Source organism: Macaca fascicularis, chromosome 1 (assembly GCF_037993035.2).
Source record: "Macaca fascicularis isolate 582-1 chromosome 1, T2T-MFA8v1.1".
NCBI classification, from domain to species: Eukaryota; Metazoa; Chordata; class Mammalia; order Primates; family Cercopithecidae; genus Macaca; species Macaca fascicularis.
This window is the reverse complement of record NC_088375.1, coordinates 63,376,448-63,390,050: the sequence shown is the minus strand read 5'-3', so window position 1 is coordinate 63,390,050 and position 13,603 is coordinate 63,376,448. Positions and strand designations below refer to the sequence as shown.

The following is a 13,603-nucleotide window of genomic DNA, read 5'->3' as shown; positions in this document are numbered from 1 at the left end:
CCTTCCAAGTCTCCTTGCCTGCACCTGTCCAGAAGAAAATTGGGCAGGAGGGGAGGAGACAGGAGCAGGGGAGTGACTGAAGCAGGGCCCAACCCCAATCTGTCTCTTTTCCTCTCAGAGGATTTGAGATGTTTCCTTGCCTTTTAGCAGATTCATGGAGAAGAGCATAGCTGGCCGAGAATCCCATTCCTTCCCAGTTTCTCAGCATGCAAAGATCCCGTAATTCACAGACTGCCTGCACCCATCTCTTACCCAAGCCCTGCCCCCAGTCCACATGGAAGTTGAACCTAAAGGAAATATTGGGGTGTTTTGTTTTGTTTTGTTTTGTGTTTGTTTTTGAGATGGAGTCTCACTCTGTTGCCAGGCTGCAGTGCAGTGGCATCATCTTGGCTCACTGCAACTTCTGACTCCCTAGTTCAAGGGATTCTCCTGCCACAGCCTCCCAAATAGTTGGGATTACAGGCACGTGCCACCACGCCCAGCTAATTTTTGTATTTTTAGTAGAGATGGGGTTTCACCACGTTGGCCAGGATGGTCTTGAACTTCTGACCTCAGGTGATCTGCCCACCTTGGCCTCCCAAAGTGCTGGGATTACAGGTGTGAGCCACCGCACCTGGCCGGTTTCTTTCTTTTTTTTTTTTTTGAGATGGAGTCTTGCTCTGTCACCCAGGCTGAAGTGCAGTGGCATGATCTTGGCTCACTGCAACCTCCATCTCCTGGGTTCAAGTAATTCTCATGCCTCAGCCTCCCGAGTAGCTGGGATTACAGGTGTGCACCATCACGCTTAGCTAATTTTTGTATTTTTAATAGAGGCGGGGTTTCACCATGTTGGCCAGGCTGGCCTTGAACCGATCTCAAGTGCTCTACCCACCTTGGCCTCCCAAAGTGCTGGGATTACAGGTGTGAGCCACAATGCCCTGGCTGAACCTAAAGGAAATGGAAGAGAAGAGCAAGCCGTGTGCAGTGGCTCATACCTGTAATCCCAGCACTGTGGGAGGCCAAGGCAGAAGGATTCCTTGAGCCCAGGAGTTAGAGAGTAACCTGAGCAATATATTGAGATCCCGTCTCTACAAGTAGTAAAATAATTGGCCAGGCATGCTGGGGCACACCTGTAGTTGTAACTATTCAGGAGGCTGGGGTGGGAGGATGGCTTGAGCCCGGGATGTCAAGGCTGCAGTGAGCCAGGATTTCGCTACTGCACTCCAGCCTGGGCAATAGAGTGAGGCTCTGCCTCAAAAAAAAAAAAAAGAGAAGAGCAAGTGTTGAATTTCTTTTATGTCCATCTATGCTTTCTCTTAAGCCTTGGTTTAAGAGATACTAATAAAGATGCTTCCTAATCTGGCTGCCGTTGCTTTCATCCTCATCCTTATATCCTAGCAGATTTACCAAGAGGATAAATCCCAGCTGGAAGACTTGGACGTCTGGCTCCATTTTCGCCATCATCTCCAGATTAGGGCAGCCAGGGGGAAACTTGGACGTGGAGGGCACACAGCCCTCCACAGACACAGACAACTATGAAGTCAACTATTAAAAGACTCCCCATGCATAAAATCCTTCCATTAATAGTCAATAATGGCTTAATATGTGTGACATATTTTGAGGGCTTTTCCCCTGTGTCAGGGAAGTGGGTACGTTTTTTATATCTCCATATTACACATAAGAAAACTGAGGCACAGAGAGGTGAAGTAAGTGGCCCAAGGTCGCTCAGCTAGCAAGTACTCTAGCCAGGATTTGAGCCCTCTGGCTCTAGAACCTATGCCCTTAACCACAAGGCTATCCTGCCAGGGCTATACTGTCTTCTTCAGGGTCTTGTGAGGCACAGCTTGAGCTCTGACCCTCTTTGGGTACCCTGGGCCACCCCATGAGTCCAGAGTCTGATTTTGAACTCTAACCAGCCACCCCACCCCAGGCCTTGGCTCCCCAGCAAAGTGATGTGGGTCTGCTCCAGCTCGAGGCTACTAGGAGCCCATTGATGGCATTGCCTAGAGCCACATCATGCAGAATGAGCTCCTTCCAGCACAAGCCCGCGCTGTTCATTTGGAGCTGCGGCATGTCACTAGGTCCTCGTGGTGATGCTGGGAAGTGGACTAGAGTATCCCATTTGGCATGTGAGGAATTGAGCTCCGTGAGGTTAAGTCACTGGCCCAGAATCACAGAGTAGCCAAGCCAGGATTCAAACCCAGACCTCCACATGCCACATGCAGCTCTCCTTTCACAAATCCGCAGCTGCACCCCAGGGATTCCTGGCTGACAAATGTAGTTTGGGTGTCTTACCATGGTTTTTAACCCGCAGGACCCAAAGCTACAGCGTTCCCAGTTCCTTTCCTTCCCAGACTCTCAGGAAACCGCTTCTCAAACTTCTACTTGCTACAAAATTGCTTGAGGAGAGTATTTAAAATGCAGATTCCCAGAGTTCATCCCCCAGGGATTCTGACTTTGGAGGTCTGGGTAGGGTCCAGGACTCTGCATTCTTAGCAAACCCTCAGATAATTCTGAAACAGGAGGGTCCTGATGCACCCATCTCTGAGAAACTTGCTTTACCCATCTGAGCGGTATCTGTCCCAACCCCTTACTCATCGCAAGGGGCCCATAAACCTCTGAGGGATGAATAAATGTTCCGGTGTGTTTCAGGTTTCTCTTTTGGGGGTTGAAAATGTTATAAAGTGCAATGGGAGATTTTCTAGGCAGAAGATGGGTCCTTTGCCTTCTGAGAGCCTGGGCTACTTCTCCTGGGTTTCACTCCATAGGCGAAGGTGGAGTGAGGGGTGAGGGCCACCCCTTGAGGGCTCCGCAGGGCCCTGGGCTGCGCCTGTGTTTTCAGACCAGGTTGTTGCTCTTTTGGCTGAAGTCATAAAACAGAGTCCCGGGTGGGTGCACTGGCTCATGCCTGTAATCTTAGCACTTTGGAAGCTGAGGCAGCCAGATCACCTGAGGTCAGGAGTTCAAGACCAGCCTGGTCAACACGGTGAAACCCCGTCTCTATTAAAAATACAAAAATTGGCCAGGCGTCAAACGAGGAGCACCTCTCTCTGGCCGCCACCCTGTCTGGGAAGTGAGGAGCGCCTCTGCCCCGCTGCCCACCGTCTGGGAAGTGAGGAGCGCCTCTGCCCCGCTGCCCACCGTCTGGGAAGTGAGGAGCGCCTCTGCCCCGCTGCCCACCGTCTGGGAAGTGAGGAGCACCTCTGCCTGGTTGCCACCCTGTCTGGGAAGTGAGGAGCGCCTCTGCCCCGCTGCCCACTGTCTGGGAAGTGAGGAGCGCCTCTGCCCCGCTGCCCACTGTCTGGGAAGTGAGGAGTTCCTCTGCCCCGCTGCCCACTGTCTGGGAAGTGAGGAGTTCCTCTGCCTGGCTGCCACCCTGTCTGGGAAGTGAGGAGCGCCTCTGCCCCGCTGCCCACTGTCTGGGAAGTGAGGAGCGCCTCTGCCCCGCTGCCCACTGTCTGGGAAGTGAGGAGTTCCTCTGCCTGGTCGCCACCCTGTCTGGGAAGTGAGGAGCGCCTCTGCCCCGCTGCCCACTGTCTGGGAAGTGAGGAGTTCCTCTGCCCCGCTGCCCACCGTCTGGGAAGTGAGGAGCGCCTCTGCCCCGCTGCCCACTGTCTGGGAAGTGAGGAGCGCCTCTGCCCCGCTGCCCACTGTCTGGGAAGTGAGGAGCGCCTCTGCCCCGCTGCCCACTGTCTGGGAAGTGAGGAGCGCCTCTGCCCCGCTGCCCACTGTCTGGGAAGTGAGGAGCGCCTCTGCCCGGCCCCCGCATCGTCTGGGATGTGAGGAGCACCTCTGCCCAGTCTGCTGTGCAACCCTCCAAGTGTGACATGACAGCCTTGTGTGTGATACTTCTGCCCTCCCCAAATTTGCATTTTTGACATTAAAGTTTACTTTTTAATTAAAAGTTTTAAATTGGAGAATAAAAACAAAAAATTAGCCGGGTGTGGTAGCACATGCCTGTAATCCCAGCTAACTGGGAGGCTGAGGCAGGAGAATTGCTTGAACCTGGGAGATGGAGGTTGCAGTGAGCCAAGATCACGCCACTGCACTCCAGCCTGGGTGACAGAGCAAGACTCTGTCTCAAAAAACAACAGAGCCCCAAGGCAGTGTTTCTCAACCTGTGCCCCAGCAGCTTCCGAGTCACCTGTTATTTGTCAAAGATACAGATCCCTGCCCCCAACTCTGATTTGTTAAATTAGGATGAGGAAGAGGGGACAGGGCTCAGAAATCTGCACTCTCAGCTGGCACCCCAGTCATCACTTATGCACATGAATACTTGAGAAATTCTGTCATAGAACATGGACTTTGGAGTGTCACAGACCTGGGTTCCAGTCCCAGCTCTGCCACAAAGTAGCTGTGTGGTCTGGAGCAATCTCAGCCTCTGTGAAACTCAGTTTCCTCATCTATAAGAAATGGGTTACTACACAAGCTTATTGGTCTTGCTGTGAGTTGATCCTCACAAGACCAATCAAACCATGAGGAAATGTACGCAAAGCACCTCGGAGAGATGGCGTCCCCGGTCTAGTGGTAAAGAGAGGGATGCATAGAGGAATACTTTCCCTGGGAGGAAAGAGCTGGGAGCGCTGAGCATTGCCCACCCACTGGCAAACACTGACCTGCTCCAAAACAATTCTGACTTTCCATTTCCTCTGTGGGGAGCTCAGTGAAGCTTTCAAAGGTGACTAGGTCCTTTCCCATACTCAGGTGTGAGCCATCCCAAGTTCCAAGTTGGGGTCAGGTGTTGTAAACAAACTATAATACAATTTTGACTCCCTCCACACTTCCAGCTGAGCCCTCCATCCACTGCCCCACCTGCCATTTCCCCTCCACGTGACATTTCCAGATCCCTCACTGGGTGGCAGGCCCAGTCTGAACGGCCCTCTTGGCAAACCATGGGTCTGCCAAGGTCCCTGGGACCTTTAGCCTCAAAGTCAGGAGTTTCCAAGTCCTTCCTTCTCTTTGGCTCTCCCAGTCTGGCCATCCTAAGAAATGCCAGCGCTTTTAAAAAGTTTCGGCCATTCGTAACGGGTTAGTCCACTCCGGAAACATTCCCCAGCTCTGCTGACAGCTTGCCAGGCGACTTGGTGACGTGCTGCTCTCAGCGCATACAATGGGCATGGGAGAACAATGCCGAGGAGAAAAACATCCCGCCCGCGCGGCCCTGGGCTCACATCCTCCTAGGACCCCGCCCCTACATGGGGGGGTGGGGAGGGTAGAGAGAGGGGCTAGAGGACAACTCTGAGAGCAAGCAAGGGAGGGGAAGAGGAGGAGCTCACCCAAATTTCCCCGCTTGGCTGCATTCTGAACCAGTTGGGTGAGTCAGATTAGAAGTCAAATCTGCTTATTCTGGCTCTCCTGCCAGCCCTGGGGCCACTGCTCACTGCCCTGATGCTGAAACGGATTAAAACCTGAGCTGGCAAATAAAGCAGTTCAGAGTCACTGACCTATGGTGCACAGGGTTGGGGCAGGGGTGTGCCTGATAGGAGGCCAACTGTTGCCACTTAACCAACCATGTGCAAGGAGTTCAAAATCCCAAAGCCTCAGTTTCCCCATCCACTGAATTGGGGAAATCGTGCATGCTCTGTCTCCCTCACAGAAGGTGAGGCAACAAGGGCTACTGGGCATGAAAGCATTTTCGTAATTACTAAAAATATTAGCCAGGTGCGGTGGCTCATGCCTATAATTGCAGCACTTTGGGAGGCTGAGGCAGGTGGATCACTTGAGGTCAGGAGTTCGAGACCAGGCTGACCAACATGGTGAATCCCTGTTTCTACTAAAAATGCAAAATTGGCCAGGCGTGGTGACATGCACCTGTAATCCCAGCTACTTGGGAGGCTGAGGCAGGAGAATTGCTTGAACCTGGGAGGCGGAGGTTACAGTGAGCTGAGTTTGTACCATTGCATTCCAGCCCAGGCAACAAGAGTGAAACTCCATCTCAAAAAATAAAAACAAACAAACAAAAACCCAAATAATTATTTTAAAAATTACTTGGTCACCAAGTGGTGTCATTACCCTGACAAAGCCACTGGGGGAGGTCACAGTCAGGAATTAGAAAGCATGGCCGTTTTCAACCCAGGCAGCTTACAACTTAAACCTCAAAAAGACTTAAGACACTGAAAACCTAGATACAAGAGTGTAGCCTAGGCTGGGTGTGGTGGCTCACGCCTGTAATCCTTTCACTTTGGGAGGCCAAGGCGGGTGGATTGCCTGAGTTAAGGAGTTCAAGACTAGCCTGGGCAACATGGTGAAACCTCGTCTCTACTAAAATACAAAAAATTAGCTGGGTGTGGTGGCGGGTGCCTGTAAGTCCTACCTACTTGAGAGGCTGAGGCAGAAGATGGAGATGGAGGTGGCAGTGAGCCAACATAACACCACCACACTCCAGCCTGGGTGACAGAGTGAGACTCTGTCTCCAAAAAAAAAAAAAAAAAAAAGAGTGTAGACTATAGACAGCTAGAATTTCTAGACTGTCTGGCTTGGGGTAAGTCTGGTTGGGGATTGGGAGAATGTTTGGGAAATTTACTGAGAAGTGGTCACTGTTCCTATGCTAAGCTCTGTTTTTTACTTAGGTTGTAGGTATTCGGGTGGCCTTTCAGGCAATGGAGGTTATGAGGGAGCTAAGGCCCCTGTGGACCCCTTGGCACCAGCATTGGCATAGACCCACTTGCTACCACAGAAGTGAGCGCATATGGGAGTATTCACAGGGCTGATCAAGGAAGGCTTCCTGGAGGAAGGGAGTTGGAGGCATGTTTGAAAGAAGAAGAGGGGGGATTATAAAACACAAAAGTGACAGCAGACACGTTTATGTAAAATCCAGGAGCAAGAATGAGATTCTGAGGGCATCCAGGGCCCACCTTCACTGTAGGGACAGAAGCACCAAGGTCTCAGCCGAGTGAGGGAGTTTGCCCAAGGCGCAGTGACTGAAACTGGAACTGGTGCTGCAGGGAACTGGAAGGAAAGAAGGAAGTCCAAACAGAGGGAACGTGGACAGACTCAGGCACAAGGGCTTGAGAAAAGAGGTGCCCTCAGGGAAAATGGGTCCTTGGTCTAGTAGCAAGACTGTAGAGTATGCAGAGAAGTCAGAGCCAGGGTCCAAGGGGCTTAGGCACCTTGCTGGCGAGGAGGCTCAACCCTTAGTGGTTACAGTGGGACAGTCAGCGGGATGTCCTGAAGCCTCTCTGGAGCCCCTCTGCAGCCCAGGAACACCTAGGGGTGGAGGTTGGGGAGTAGAGTTTGGAATCACCTTGGAAACAAGATTGGCTGTACCCCGTGACTGTAAATGAGCACTTGAGTCTGAAGTCTAAGCTCAAGGCAGCAGAGGTAGCCCTGAGGTGCCTGCTGCTGCATGGAAGGGAAGGGGGAGAGCTGATCAGGCAAGAGTGGGTTCCAGCAAGTTCCTGACGCAGCAGACATTTCATGTTCATATTTTCATTCACCGCTATGAGCCTAGCAGTGAGGCCCAACTCAGTTTATGAGGCTTGCAAACCAGGTAGGTACTGCAGGGGCTGAGGAAGGGCAGTGGAGGGAGGTGGAAGGAGCAAGTCATCTGGGCAGCTGTTTACAATCTCTGGGATAATCTCTACCACATCTGTGAAATGCAGATACCAAAGCCCACTTCAAAGCCATTGTTATTTCTGCAACCGATGTCTCTCTCCTTTACCAGGCTGTGAATTCCTTGAGGATAGAACACTCTATTTATTTCTGAATCTCTAGTGTTTCACAGAGTGGTCTAAGCCAAGGAGACTTTTTTTTTTTTTTGAGACAAGGTTTGCTCTGTCGCCTAGGCTCGAGTGCAGTGGTGCAATTAGAGCTAAACTGCAGCCCAAACTCGTGGGCTCAAGCACTCTTCCTGCCTCAGCTTCCAGAGTAGCTGGGACTACAGGCATGCACCACCATGCCCGGCTACTTTTTAAGTATTTTGTAGAAACAAGGTCTTGCTATATTGCCCAGCCTGGTTTCGAACCCCTTGCCTCAAGTAATCCTCCCGCTTTAGCCTCCCAAAGCACTGGGATTACAGGTGTGAGTCACTGGACCTGGACCCAAGGAGTTTTTTTTTTCTTTGTTTTTTGAGACAGTCTCACTCTGTTGCCCAGGCTAGAGGGCAGTGGCTAGAGCTCACTGCAACCTCTGCCTCCCGGTTCACGCAATTCTCATGCCTCAGCCTCCTGAGTAGCTGGGATTACAGGTGCATGCCACCACGCCCAGCTAATTTTTGTATTTTTAATAGAAACGGGGTTTTACCATGTTGGCCAGACTGGTCTTGAACTCCTGACCTCAGGTGATCCACCTGCCTCGGCCTCTCAAAGTGCTGAGATTACAGGCGTGAGCCACCGTGCCTGGCTCCCAAAAGTTTTAATAAATGTCTCTTAACTTTTAAAAAGTTTTAAAATTTAGGTAATGTTTGTTAAGTTCATCGCCTTTTGCCTAACATCTATCTGTTAGAATAAGTGACACCAGAATTCCCAAACTCTAATGGCATTTTGGGAAGATAGGTAGTTCTCCATACACAGAAAGGGTTTCATTCACTTGTGTGCCCCACGGAACCATTCCTCCTTTTAGTAAGAAACCTCTGGCTCCTGGTCACAGCCCTCACAGTGACACAGAGAAGGCAGGTGATGCCTGCTTCTACCCTCAGGGAAAGATGACATAACAACAGCTTACACTGTGTAGTGCTTTCTACATGACCAGGAAATTATTCTTCTTCTTCCTCTTCCTCTTCTTCCTCCTCTTTCTCTACCTCTTCTTCCTCTCCTTCCTCTTCTTCCTCTTTTTTCCTCTTCTTCTCTTCTCCTTCCTCTTTTTTTTTTTTTTTTGTTTGAGATAGAGTCTTGCTCTGTTGCTTAAGCTGGAGTGCAGTGGCACAATCTCGGCTCACCACAACCTCCGCCTCCCAGGTTCAAGTGATTCTCCTGCCTCAGCCTCCTGGGTAGCTGGGATTACAGGCATGCACCACCATGCCTGGCTAATTTTTGTATTTTTAGTAGAGACAGCATTTCACTATGTTGGCCAGGCTGCTCTCGAATTCCTGACCTCATGAGCTGCTCACCTTGACCTCCCAAAGTGCTAGGATTACAGGCATGAGCCACCGTGCCTGGGCTCTGTGTGCTTTTCATATACTAATTCATTTAATCCACACTCATCCTATGATCACCCCATTTTGCACGTGGGGAAACTGAGGCAGAGAGAAGCCATGCTATGTGGCTAAGGTCATACAACTAGGATGCGGTGGTGCCAGGATTCAGGCTGAGGCAGCCTGGCACAGGACTGCCTCTATTGCTTGTAAATCTCAACCTTGTCTCACCCCCACTCTTCTTCTTCTACAGAGAAGCCAGGCAGTAAATTCCATTATCAAGTGGAACATTGGCCAGAGGTGTGGAATCACAGGTGGCTGAAGGCACCCACTCAAGCCATCCGCCCAAGGCAGGAAACAGTACTGAGCCCTAACCTCTGGCCCCATCCCCTGTTCTCCGAGGTGGCCCTCCTACTCTCATCAACTCCAACGTTAAGAATCCCAGATTGAGGGCTGGGCATGGTGGCTCATGACTGTAATCCCAGCACTTTGGGAGGCCGAGGCAGGTGGATCACTTGAGGCCAGGAGTTCAAGGCCAACCTGGTCAACATGGCAAAACCCCATCTCCACTAAAAATACAAAAATTGGCCGGGCGCGGTGGCTCAAGCCTGTAATCCCAGCACTTTGGGAGGCCGAGACGGGAGAATCACGAGGTCAGGAGTTCGAGACCATCCTGGCTAAACCGGTGAAACCCCTTCTCTATTAAAAAATACAAAAAACTAGCCGGGCGAGGTGGCAGGCACCTGTAGTCCCAGCTACTCGGGAGGCTGAGGCAGGAGAATGGCGTAAACCCGGGAGGCGGAGCGTGCAGTGAGCTGAGATCTGGCCACTGCACTACAGCCTGGGCGACAGAGCGAGATTCCGTCTCAAAAAAAAAAAAAAAAAAATACAAAAATTAACTGGATGTGGTGGCACATGCCTATAATCCCAGCTACTTGAGAGGCTGAGGCATGAGAATCGCTTGAATCCAGAAGGCAGAGGTTGTAGTGAGCCAAGATCATACCACTGCACTCCAGCCTAGGCAACAAAGTGAGACTGTGTCTCAAAAAAAAAAAAAAAAAAAAAAAAAAAAAAAAAAATCCCAGATTAGTTCATTCCCACACCCCAGAATCAGTCCTAGGTCCTGAAAAGCCAAGTCTGGCCTCAAAGCCAGTGACAGGACTGAGAGGATACCCCTGGCATCCTGCAATCCAAGGAGAATGGTGTTTGTCTAGCCCAGAATCATGCTTTGCCACATTCATCTGGCTTCTCTGAGGAATGTCTCATCTGCCAGTTACACTTTGCTACTCCACACAACAAAAAAGAAAGATCCAAGGAATAGGGTCAGGCCGGGTGCAGATCTGGCCGCTGCCTCCTCAGGAACCTGGCAAGACGTACCAGAGGCAGTGGTGCCCCTGGAATTCCCAAGTGGTTTCCCAGTCTGGGGAACAAAGCATTTACTACCTCAAGAGGCAGCAGATTTCACTTTGAGTGACACTGACCCAGTGCCTTTTATCATAAATTCTCTTTCCATGTTTACTTTCCCAGCTACGTTTAAAGCTCCCATGGAGAAAAACTCTGGGTTGAGGTCATTTTAAAAGTCTTGCAAAATATTTTAAGTAGGATGTTCTTAATACATTCTTGCTGATTGAGATCTTATCAAGAGTGAAGAATGCAAGAAATAAAAGCATATGATCTTCCGCTTTACTTCCAGGAGGGAGACAGCTGGAATTCCTGCTTGTGGAGAAGTGGGTGGAAGTGTGCAGAGTGAGGATGTGAAACTTACTTACCTAGCACTCTGGGTCAGGCCCCTCCTGAATATTCTTTCTTTTTTTTTTTTTTGAGACAGGGTCTCACTCTGTCACCCAGGCTGGAGTGCAGTGGCGCGATCTCGGCTCACTGCAGCCTCTGCCTCCTGGGTTCAAACAATTCTCCTGTCTCAGCCTCCCAAGTAGCTGGGATTACAAGTGTCCACCACCACACTCGGCTAATTTTTGTATTTTTAGTAGAGACGGGGCTTCACCATGTTGGCCAGGCTGGTCTCGAACTCCTGGCCTCAAGTGATTCACCCGCCTTGGCCTCCAAAAGGGCTGGGATTACAGGTATGAGCCACCGCGCCCGGCCTGAATATTCATTCTTAAATCCTCACAACCTTGTGAAACAGGTGTTATCACTATCTCCATTTTACAGAAAGGGAAACTGAGGCACAAAGCAGTTAAGGAACGTTCCCAACTTGACACAGCTTGCAAGCCGTAGAGCTGGGATTTGAATCCAAGTCTGTGTGATTTTGGAGCCTGTGTGATATTTCCCTGGTTGTGGAAGATTCCTTCTCCCCAGGAACCCAGGACTCAGCCAATCCCTCCTCCAGGGAAAACATGAGGACATTAAAACATTTTATTGTTCTCGAAGAAAAAAAAAAAAACTTGGCAAATTTTAATAGAATGACTAATGGACAACTGTCTTTCCCCCAAGTAGCTGAGACCTTAAGAAGCTGAGAGGAATAAAAGATTACATCCTAGCCGCCTCTGAGACGCTGAGCTACTAGGAGTGGGGTCTAAGTCAGAGTCAAGTTTGTATCCTGGGTACTGAAAACAGAGCCCGGCACAGAGTCTGGAACCATCTGGTGGATAATGAGTAAATTAGGGAGGGAGGAGCTCTGGAGAAGACAGGAAGATGAGGAACTGGGCTAGAAGTTTCTAGCCCAGAAAGGGGCAAGCAGGAGTGCTGACCACACGCAGGAGGGCAGCGGGGATCCTCCCAGCCACGCCCTGTCCATGCTTCAGCTCTCCATGTTTGCGTCACATCGCCAGGAAGGGCCCACGGGTGCAGGAGCAAGGGTTGATGCTTGGCATTGAGAACACACCTCAGGATCTGGAAGCTTGGGTGATTCAAGGGAGAGGCTAAAAATCTCCTTCCTTAGAGAAGAGGCTGGGTCAGATTATTGATCTCTGGATTTCAGTTACTCAGGGCCGCCCACTGAGTAATATCTAGTGCCCCCAAGGGGCACTGAGAGAAGGAAAAAGAAGCAGGAGGAAGGGAGAGGCGAAAGCAAGGGAGGAAGTGGAAGTGGCCATGTGGCACCTGCAATCTCATCAGAGCTACCCTTGGCCCCACCCGTCCTGTCTGGGAGAATTGGCACACACTCGCCTGGAGTCTGGGCACTGACCATCAGCAATGACGCCAGCCACCGGGCCTCCACAGCTAGGGTGGGAGCAGGGCCCCGGCACCCAATGATGCCTTTAGTTGGCAGATGGCAGGAGGTTCTGAGGGTCCAGAAGAGGGGCTGGGTGATGGCAGGGGGCACTTGGTGGGGTGGGGGACAGTGACTTTTGCCCAACTCCCAGGTGCCTACTGGCTGCCTGTCAGACAATGCTTTTAGGTGACCAGAAGGCAAAGATTTCCCAGTCCCTGGAAACCAGATGCCCATTCTCCATGCAAACAACTGAGGTGGGATGTCCGTGCCAGCGCTGACACCTGCCCAGAGGCAGCTGCTCAGGTAGGCTGACCTGGGTTGGAACTGACAGTCCACCTTACTCCCTGTGTGGCCACGCAGGTTACCTAACCGTAGAGCCTCTGTGGCCCTCCCTGGGACTAGGATGACAGTCCCTCTCACAGCAACACAGGAGAGCAGGTGCTTCCCTTCCCCCTTCCCACCACACCTGCTGCTGCTCTACTACCACACGGGAGACCCTTCCTCTCCTTGCCCCAGCATCGTCCTCATAGGGACTGACATCTCCTATTAGACCCTCTGAGCCTTTAAAAACACAGGCCAGTGGCTTCCCATCTCAGAATAAAATCCAGAACCCCCACCACAGCCCACAAGCCCCCGCAAGAGTGAGCGGTTCTCAACCCTGGCTACATGTTAGGGTCATCTGAATCAATCTGAGCTGGGGCCGGATGGCAGCGCATCTTAAACACTTCCCAGGTGGATCTAATGGGCAGAGCCACTGCCCCATGTGATCCAGCCCTCCTGCCATGCTGCCTGGCTCACTCTGCCCTGGCCTCACTGCCTCTCACTCGTTCTCAAGCATGTTCACCTCAGGGCCTTTGTTGGAATACTCTGTCCCTGACAGTCCACCTGGCCCCCTTACACAACTTAGCTCACTTTTTTTTTTTTTTTTTTTTTGTACAGGGTCTTACTCTATTGCCCAGGCTGGACGGTAGTGGCATGATCACTGCTCACTGCAGCTCGACCTGGGTTCAGGTGATCCTCCTACCTCAGCCTCCTGAGTAGCTGAGACTACAGGCATAAGCCATCATGCCCAGCTAATTTTTTTTTTTTAATAGAGATAGGGTCTCGATATGTTGCCCAGGCTGATCTCAAACTCTTGGGCTCAAGCGATCTGCCTGCCTTGGCTTCCCAAAGTGCCGGAATTACAGGTGTGAGCCACCATGCCCAGCCCATAGCTCACTTCCGATGGAGAGGTCCCTCCCTGACCAGGCAGTTCCCCACCCTATGCTATCACATTCTTCCCCCTCAACCCTGCCCCTGCTTTATTTTGTCTCATCACACTTATGACCCCCTTGATATGCCTGTTGATTTGGATAACGTCTTATAACCTCCACTGGAACATA

General features: G+C 51.2%; 1 protein-coding gene across 1 annotated transcript in view; it reads left to right on the top strand.

Annotated features, from left to right (window-relative positions):
• Positions 1-13,459, top strand: part of ELK4 (ETS transcription factor ELK4) — a 96,836-nt gene extending 83,377 nt beyond the window's left edge. Inside the window, exon 9 of the transcript XR_012432182.1 lies at positions 9,303-13,459. The gene's annotated coding sequence lies outside the window, so the exon portion shown is untranslated. The remainder of the gene's footprint in view (positions 1-9,302) is intronic.
• The last annotated feature ends 144 nt before the right edge of the window (positions 13,460-13,603 follow it).